The 9,758-nt window shown below is 45.4% G+C and overlaps 1 protein-coding gene across 1 annotated transcript in view; it reads left to right on the top strand.

Moving 5' to 3' along the window:
* Positions 1 to 9,758, top strand: part of LOC109925183 (transducin-like enhancer protein 1) — an 88,928-nt gene that overhangs the window by 642 nt on the left and 78,528 nt on the right. The window lies entirely within an intron of this gene.

Here is a 9,758-nt window from a genome sequence, read left to right as displayed (position 1 = left end):
GTGTCTGTGAGTGTGTGGGTCTGTGTTTGTTTGTGTGTCTGTGGGTGGGGAGATGGGGTGGTGCTGGAAGAACAGCAAGGTGGTTTTGCTCTGTTTGTACACGTGGCCTCTCTGGAAAGGAAATGCTCAGAGTTGAGTGCCGCTGATGGAGAGGTAGAGCTGCCATCATTCACAAAGAGGCAATATTCAGCAAGCAAACCTCCCTCTGGGACAATCGCTTGAAGAACATCAAATGTGTTTCCCCTTGATGCTTGGTGTGTTGCCAACACCGCACCTGTCATGTTGCTGCGTGTTTTAAGTGTTTTGGGGTGTGTCGGGAGCTGCTCGAGTTATAGGAGTCTCTTTGGAAGTCAACACATGGCCTGTTTCTCTGCTCTTGCCAAACCACAAACCGTAAAGCTGAGCTGACACATCAGTAATGATAGCTTAAGCTTTTTGGCACCTTGAGAGAAGATATGTTTTCTTTCTTTCAAAAAAAAAGGAGCAGCTGTACCTGTTCTCTCACTTTTACGGTTTAATCCCCAGTCGGTGTTTGTGTAACAGACTGAATAGGGCTTCTTGCCAAGAGGCCCTCTTGAGGACCTGTAAATCCTGTCAGTCATCGGGTTACATAAGTGTCACTTATACGGATGATATAAATGCATGCTTGCTTGCTGATAATCAAGGCACAGCAGGCATCTCCGCTGTGTGCAGAGTATGGACAGGCAGCTGTCTCACTAGAAGGCATGCAAAGAATCCCAGAGGTGAAAAGGGTTGTTGAAGAAAGAACTTGCATTTGGATAGCACCTTTCACTCCCTCAAGTCTGAGGTGAGCAGATTGAATATGCAAGGGTGCACAGCCATCTGCTGTCAGGTCTGGGTGGACTCCGTTATTAACATCGGGCCTCCTTCTGCTCTGATCAAACTGCTCACAACTCCGGGATTGTAACGCCTTGATGAACTCGATTGGCAATCACCTTCTTACGGTCACCTGTCGGTGGCCCGAGATTTCAGCCACGTAGGCCTTGAGCTCTGGAACATTCTCCCGATACTGTCTGCCTCTCACCTTTTAACATCCGCCTTAAACATCCTGTTTGGCACTTGCCTGCCCTCTCTTAATGTATCAACTGCTGTGATGTGATGTCTACATTAACCATCTTGAAGTTTCACTGCAGCAACTTGCCAACTGCACTTTCTAAACCCACAACCACTATCACCCAGAAGGACAGGGGCAGCAGATACATGAGAGCACCCAGCTCTCCAGGTCGCACACCATCCTGAGCTCGAACTCTGTTGCTGTGTCTTTACTGTCACTGGGTCCAAATCCTGGAGCTCCAGCCCTCGTAGGACTGTGGGTGTACAGTCACCACTGGGGCTGCAGCGTTACAGGAAGGAAGCTCAGCATCTTCTTAAAGACCATTAAGGATGGACAACAAACACTGGCACTGGCTGTCACCTTCCTTAAATCTCTTTGACAAAGTCAATGATCGCTTCCATTGATTTTTATTTATTTCTATCTTTGCCTCACTTCCATTTTTCCTGGTTCAATTGTTAAGTTCCTTATGACATAGTGAAATCCCTACAGAGTGAAAGCAGGCCATTCAGCCCATCAAATCCACACCAATCCTCCGAAAAGTATCCCCACAGACCCATCCCCCCCACCCTATCCCTGCATTTCATATGGCTAACCCACCTAGCCTGCACATCCGTGGACAATATGGGGCAATTTAGCATGGCCGGTCCACCTAACCTGCACATATTTGGACTGTGGGAGGAAACCCATATAGACATGGGGAGAATGTGCAAACTCCACACAGACAATCTGTCCAAAGGCTGGAATCGAACCCAGGCCCCTGGCGCTGTGAGGCAGCACTAATCACTGTGCCACCGTGCTGCCTGCATGATCCTGTCTTTTCAAGGAGCATTTCTAAAGTCATTCAGCACAGAGAAGGCGCTTCGGCCCAACACGTCTGTGCCAACCTATCTACACTAATCCCACCTTCTAGCATTTGGCCCAATGCCTTTGATGTTATGACATTTTGAGTGCTCATCACATACTTTTTAAAGGTTGCGAGGTTTCAAAGCAGAAATGTTCATTTCTTTTTTCTTGTGGTAATGTAAACACAACCGTGTTGCACATTCCTTCCCAGTGTGGGTCAGATTATAAATGATACATCGATAAACTGTCTGCAGCACGTACACTGTGAAATGGAAGACGCCGTGGAGACAAACAGGGGGCGGAGGATTCCAGGGGTTGCATTTGGAATGGGCAGGGCAGCCCTGAGGAATTTCTGAATCCATCAACAATATTGTCTTGCGTTCTTATCTCCCGCCGGGACCCGGAGCAATTTTTACACCAGCTAGAGAAAACAATGCCACAACCGGACCCCCGGAGTTACCACGGCAACGGGACACGGGTCAAGATTTAACGCCCAAGCCTGTGGAGCGTGACGTTTGTCTGGATGTTATCCTCAGTGGAACTCTGTAATCAGCACTAAGCTGCGAAGGCAGGAGAGAGAGAAATGGTTATGATCACGGCAACCTCAGTCAATTGTAGCTAAGCTAGGGGTGGCGTTGACTAGATTCTGGCAGACCTGACATTCGATGAATTTAATGGTGCAGCTTTTATTTTTCTGTCTATGCTGCCTAAGCTGCTGGGCTTTGACCTCTCATTCCTCGGGGGGTTGGGGGGATCCATATGAGATTTTTGACAGTGTTTCCATGCCTGGGAGCACATAATCCTGGACATTTGCTAAAGCTCTGTTAATCCCCGCACAAGTGCAGTCATCAGTTCACAAGGCTGCACCCACACACTCCATTTCCTGTCAAGAAACAATGTCATGAGTCACGACCAGCCTCAGGAATTTGATGGTAACCCCGCAGGCTGAAGATCAGAGCTCCGTAGTCCAAATAAATAGCTCGCAATAGAGATTTTGCTTTATATCACAATCTACTTGACTTGTTTTGGGAGGGATAAAGAAAAGCACAATCATTTTTTGGCTGAATGATGTGATTTGGAGTTGGGGGTGGGGAGCATGAAGATCTAGGCCATTAATTGTGGGTATTCTTGGTGTAGAGCTGCATTACACAGTTTGGTTTTGGAAGCAGGGTTTGTCAAATGCTGGTTTGCATCCTTCAATGTTAAAATAAACTCCCTCTGCATTCGACAGAATTATGCAGAAAATGGGACTGAGCTCAGAAAGGGATAACACAGTGTGGAACACAGCAGACCAGGCAGCATCAGAGGAACAGGAAAGTTGACGTTTCAACTTGGGAGGAAGGGTCCCAACCCAAAACGTCAACTTTCCTGCTCCTCTGATGCTGCCTGGCCTGCTGTGTTCCTCCAGCTCCACACCTTGTTATCTCAGACTCCAGCATCGGCAGTTCTTGCTATCTCTCAGCTCAGAAAGGACGATTTTGCAGGAGTGAGCCTGTTGGGGAGGATGGGTTTTGAAGTGAATAGTAGAAGATAGAGAAACACTGATGTGGGGAAGGTCGAACCCAGGAGGGGTGAAGACTGAACTGACAATGTGGGGAATCTGGGAGGAAGGGCTATAGAAGCAGCCAGCACAATCAGAATCAAGTGGGAATCTGACTGCCTGAGAATATGGTGGAGGTGGGTTCAACTGATGCATTTACTAGGGACTTGAACTGTTATTTGGATGGAAACAATGCACTGGATTACAGGGAGAAGGCAGGAGAATGGCGTTAAGTAAAATATACCAGGAACCAGTGCAGCTATGAAGGGCCAAATGGCCTCCTTATGCACTGGAATAATTCTGTGATATAGGCTTGCTGGTGACCGTGGAGTTCTGGTGAGATGAAGGCTCAGTGACAATGAAGCATCAGGGTGAGGTGTGGTGACCCTCTGGTTAATCCACCCACCAGTCACCTCCATCTAATGAGAGAGCAGCTCCATGGTCCAGTAGGATTATGGCCTCAGTCATACATCTCAACAGGTAATGTGCTTTAGGGTCATGAAAGGATTGCCCTTACTTTCTCTCTGATTTTCCTCTTAATTTTTTGCCAAGCCTTGAAATTAATTCTCATTCCTTAAATATTTGAAAGCAAGCCCTCAACAGGGTGGTGGGGGGACTTCATTGTGATTACAAGTTGACTCCACTTTTGGTGTTGACAATCAATGGGTACACTGCCCTCATTGGTATCAGATTATTCAACCACTTGGAAATTCATTGTTTGTTTTTCAGTCACTTGTTTACTTAGAACTTTACCCTACTTAAAATATTATCACAATGAAGCCAGCTCTCTGCCTCTATACTAATGCTGGTGTCAGCAGCCTTTGGTAATTTTGCTGATGGTGTATCAACATTTTGTTGTCTTAATGTAATGACTAATAGGACACAGAGTTATGAGAGATAAAGGTTTGTTTTGCGATCCCTCTCATTCCATTCTGGTGAACCTGGTACGGTAAACCAGTAGTGTAAGATCAGTTATGCATTGTGCTGTTCTTAGTCTTATCTCTGTAACCTCCTCCAGCCCTTCAATACTCTCAGATCTCCGTGCTGCACCAAGGCTGGTGTTTTATGTATTAATAATTCATATAACACCACCATTAAATCATAGAATCCCTACAGTGCGGAAAGAGGCTATTTGGCCCATCGGGTCTGCACTGACCCTCCAAAGAGCATCCCACCCACGCCATTAGGGATAGCACAGTGGTATTATCACTGGACTACTAATTCAGAGACCAAGATAATGTCCTTTGGATCTCGTATATAATCCCGCCAAAGCAGATGGTGGAATTTGAATTCAATAAAAAAAAATCTGGAATTGAGTCTAATGATGACCATGAATTGCTGATTGTTGGGAAAAAACCCATCTGGTTCACTAATGTCCTTTAGGGAAGGAAACTACCAACCTTACCCGGTCTGGCCTACAGGTGACTCCAGACCCACAGCAATGTGGTTGACTCTTAACTGCCCTCTGGGCAATTAGGGATGGGCAATAAATGCTGACCCAGCCAGTGATGCCCTCACGTCAAAAAGAATAAAAAAAATACTATTCCTGTAACCCTGAATTTAGCTTGGCCAATCCACCAAGCCTGCACATCTTTGGACTGTGGGAGGAAACCGGAGCACGCAGAGGAAACCCACGCAGACACGGCGAGAACGTGCAAATTTCACACAGACCGTCACCCAAGGGTAGAATCCAACCCACGTTCCTGGCAGTGTGAGGCAGTAGTGTTAAACACTGTGTCATCATGCCACACTATTGATGGCTGTGCCTCCAGTTCTCTAGGCCTGAAGCTCTGGAATCCCCTCACTAGAGCTCTCTACTTCTTTGATGCACTCCCTTAAAACCTGTGCCTTTCACCAAACATTTGGTAACTTGTCCTAACGTTGCGTTAGGTGCTTTGAAATGAATTGCTGTTTGTTAATGTGTCTTGGGATCCTTTGTGATATAAAATGCAAACTGCTTTTTAGCCTTAGGTCATCTCAGATTGTTGCCGTCTCGATCAGAAAGGATGTGGGGGATGGGTGCAGGGTCTGGATGCCAAGCAACCTCTTTGGACATGGGCAGTGTCGTTTATCATTTGGGCGATGGGGCAAGTCCAGATTGCAACGATCTCCTTTTGAGTGTGCAGCGATGCTGCTCCCTGTCCTGACAGCGATGGTTGTTTGTTATGAGTTCCCTGAGGGATTGCTTTGCCCTCCTTCGGGAGCTGGTGTGAAGTACTGTTGGGCTGACCTGTTTGAGCTGCATAAGACTGACTGAAAATAGCCAATCGATGCTGACTGAGCAATGAGGCTAAACAACTGCTGAAGCTGTTGCTACTTATGACCTTTCGTGTGGTGGAAAAAATGACATCACTGCTGCTGATGATGAAGGGATTAATTCCACAAGCCAGTATTAATCTTGTGCTCTTAATTAAAGGGGACCTATAATGCAAGCATAAGTATGACAAACTATTAATATTAACAAAACATAAACAGGAGTAAAAGCTATCCTTACTAATTTGTAGTAATTACCTTCATAGGCACCTTTGCTCATTCGTGTTATAAGAACATGCCTTGTTGAAGTGCTCGAGACCAAGGGTCTGCCTTGCTCTGTGCTTACTCAGTATATCATAGTCACCGATAGGGAACAGTCTGTTTGGAGGACAGTCACTGGACTACTTTCCTTTCCCTGCCTTTGATATTTTTCAATAATTTTTTTACCCATAGATTTCGTCCCCTCTCCAACTTCTCACAGTGTTGTCTCCTCACATGGTTCTTTATGTGCTCGGCATTAACCTGTATTTCACACAAGTGGCTAATCTTTATTTGTGACCCTCAACAATGCTGGTTAGTATCCTGCTTAACCTCAGATAGCAATGTATCCGTGCCTAACTCTCAGCTCAATTCGTCATAGGAATAAGAAGAGAAACAGGCCACTCAGCCCCTTGCTCCTCCATTCAGTAAAATAGTGTTTGATAATGATTACTTCATGTTCCTGCCTACTCCTGATAAGTGGCCACCCCCTTTCTTATCAAGAATCTATTGACATCTTGTGGTGGCACGGTGGCTCAGCGGTTAGCACTGCTGCCACACAGCAACCAGGGACCTGGGTTCAATTCCACTCTTGGGTAGCTGCTTGTGTGGAGTTTGCAGGTTCTCCCTGTGTCTGCGTGGGTTTCCTCTGGGTGCTCATGTTTCCTCCCACAGGCCAAAGATGTGCAGGTTAGGTGGATTGTCCATGTTAAAGTGTCCAGGGATGTTTGGGAAGGCATGTGGGTCTGGGTGGGATGCTGTTTGGAGTGGTCAGTGTTGACTCGATGGGCTAAATAGCCTGCTCCCACACTGTAGGGATTCTTGACTTAAAAGCCTTCGCATGGAATGTGACAGAAGGGGGTCATTTGACCCATTGTGTCTTTACTGACTCCCAAAAGAGTGACCCAGCCAGTTCCATTCTCCAGCCCTTTGAATTCATCATGTTCAAATATATTTCCAGCTCTCTTTTGAAACCTCCTGCGGAATCCGCCTCTCTGTTTTCACCAACTTTTGAAGAAGTGAGTGCTAAAGATTCATGATCCTCTGTGGGAAAATTCCTTCTTACCTCTGCCTTAAAATGGGTGGCCCCTTACTTTAAACAATGACCCCTAGTCCTAAATTCTCCCTCAAGAGAACACATCCTTCCCCCATCCCCCGTTAAAACCCCTCCAAACTCCCTGTGTTTCAAGCATGTCTTCTCTTACATGATCCTCACATGTGCTCATAATACGAGGATATTTAGGGGCTGTCATGTATTATTGTTGTTTCATTTGGTTTGATTGGGTTAACTGATTTATGAATACCGTACAAAGTAAATCATGAAAGGGATTAGGGAAGGCAACAACAGCCAGCTCACCTCTTCTTAACTCAGAGGTACAGAAGCAAATCCTCCCACTAAAACACATTAGAATCAGTTACTTTCTGAACGGTATGGAGAATGTGTCTTGGTAGCAGCAACAACACCAAATGGACACAGTCCCAAAGTGAGTAACCTGGCTCTGAGTGAAACTGGATAAAAGCATTTCTACAGGGATTTAACCAGAGATGAGTGTTAATGATGCTTGCTGCCTATGTGCAATGGAGCAGTGGCTCAGTGGTTAGCACTGCTGCCTCACAGCGCCAGGGACCTGGGTTCAGTTCCACCCTGAGGTGACTGTCTATGTGGAGTTTGCACATTCTCCCTGTGTCTGTGTGGGTTCCCTCCAATTTCCTTCTACAGTCCAAACATGTGCAGGTTACGTGCTAAATTGCCTCATAGTGTGCAGGCTAGGTGGGTGAGCCATGGGAAATGCAGGGTTACAGGGATAAGGTAAGGGGGGTGGGTCTGGATGGGATGCACTTACAGAGGGTTGGTGCAGACTTGATGGGTTGAATGGCCTGCTTCCACACTATAGGGTTTCTGCACGTAGGTCACGCCCACTGCTTTTATGAAATGAAGCCTCTAGTACTGAAGTGCACACTTACTGGAGAGGTAGGAGAAGATTCGCTCTGAAGTAACTGCTCATTTTTATGTCCTAAATGGCAACAAAGAAAAGCTGTTGGCTTGATCATCTTTTTATTATTACTTGAGCAAAAGGGCTTGTTAAATAGCTCACTGGTTTCTATTTATCCCATTAGAATAAGATATCTGGTACATTGAGGATGGAGTGAGGTGGGGCAGCCTGCTTTGAATGGCTAACAATGCACTGCAGCATGGAGAAGGAGCGTTCAGGGACAATGCTGTTCTGAGCAGAATTCTGACAACAGGTTAATGCACTTTGACTCTGGTTGTGTGCCTCTGTTCTGTTCAGGAGGTTTATGGTTTGCTTTGAACTTTCTCAGCATAATTAATTGACCACCACCTGCCCAAAAAACAAATCATGAAATTAAGTCATCTTATCTGGAATCATCTTAACGCATACCTTATACTGGCCCGAACCAGAGTCCTTATCCAGTGTAAGATTTTCCATAGATCTGCATGGAAATGACAGCACATTAAAAACAGGCCATGTGAAACAATTCCTACTGCACTTCAATCATCGCATCAGCATACCCTCCAAGTTCTTTCTTTCTCTTATTTATCTCGTTTCTCTTTAAATGCATTTAATGGACTCCACATCCTCAGTTTTTCATTTTATTTTGTCTGCTGTACAGGGCTACACTCAACGTTGCAGTTTAGGAAAGAGATCTATTCCATTGGATTTCCAATCCACTCACGTACAGAGGGCATCTTATAGGGATTCGGGTTAGGGATGAGCGGAAAGTTGGTTTGTTTAAGTTTCATTCATGAATCTGGGTGTCACTGGTTAGGCCAGCATTTGTTGTCCATCCGTAATTGCCCTTGAGAAGGTGGTTGTGAGCCACCTTCTCAAACTGTCGCAGACTGTGTGGTGTAGGTACACCTGGAACACTGAACCTGGAAGGGAATTCCAGGATTTTGATTCTGCAACACTGAAGGAGCAGCAATATCATTCCAAGTCAGGATGGTGAAGTGGATTAGAGGGCAGCTTTCAAGTGGTATCTGCTTCAAGATGGTGAAGGTTTCGATGGTGATCTTGAAGACAGAATGGAGAATGGTAGTTGAATGGATTCAAAAAAAATCTTTAAAAAAGTGATGGAAACAGCACCTTTGTGACTGAAAGCTCTTTTAAAAGCTTCACTGTAGAAGGGTGGCTGTTGTATTGGATATTTCATGCTAGTCCTGGATGGATTGTTCTGCTATTTTGTCTTTGCTGGTTGTTCAAGTTTAGTTGAGCTCTTGAGAACAAAGATACTTCAGCACTGTACTGGAGAAGAGCTGCACTGTCAGAAAACTCATTTGCCAGCAATATTTTAAACTGAGGGCTCTTCCATTAGTTTGGCTGGATCTGAAAGCTCTGTTGATATGTTTCTAAGAAGAGCACGGAGTTCTCTGAGTATCCTGGTCAATAGGCTGTGCCCAGCCAAATACCACACCCTTTATCACACTTGATAAAAATTTGCTGCTGTGTTTGCTTACGTCATAACAATTGCACTACAAAGGGAATTAATTGGTTATGAAACGATTTAGGAGGAAGATATGAAATGAGTTCGAAAACTAAACGTTTGTCTTGCTTTCTGCTTGTGATTTGAAATTGATTGCCGGTGCAGTTTTTTTTGACATTCTCCAGTTTGATGTACAGTGTAAACTTGATCCACCCTTTTGCACACTGCCAGTTTAAAGTTGAGGTAGATAGACTGGAATGTCACAGAATCGAAGCGGTGGGGAGAACTGTATTTATAATTGACTCCAGCTTCCTAAGAGTTGAGGAGGAGGGAGAAGGCATTCCT

Source organism: Rhincodon typus, chromosome 29, assembly GCF_021869965.1.
Source record: "Rhincodon typus isolate 14 chromosome 29, sRhiTyp1.1, whole genome shotgun sequence".
Classification (NCBI taxonomy): Eukaryota; Metazoa; Chordata; class Chondrichthyes; order Orectolobiformes; family Rhincodontidae; genus Rhincodon; species Rhincodon typus.
This window is presented reverse-complemented; position numbering and strand designations above follow the sequence as displayed.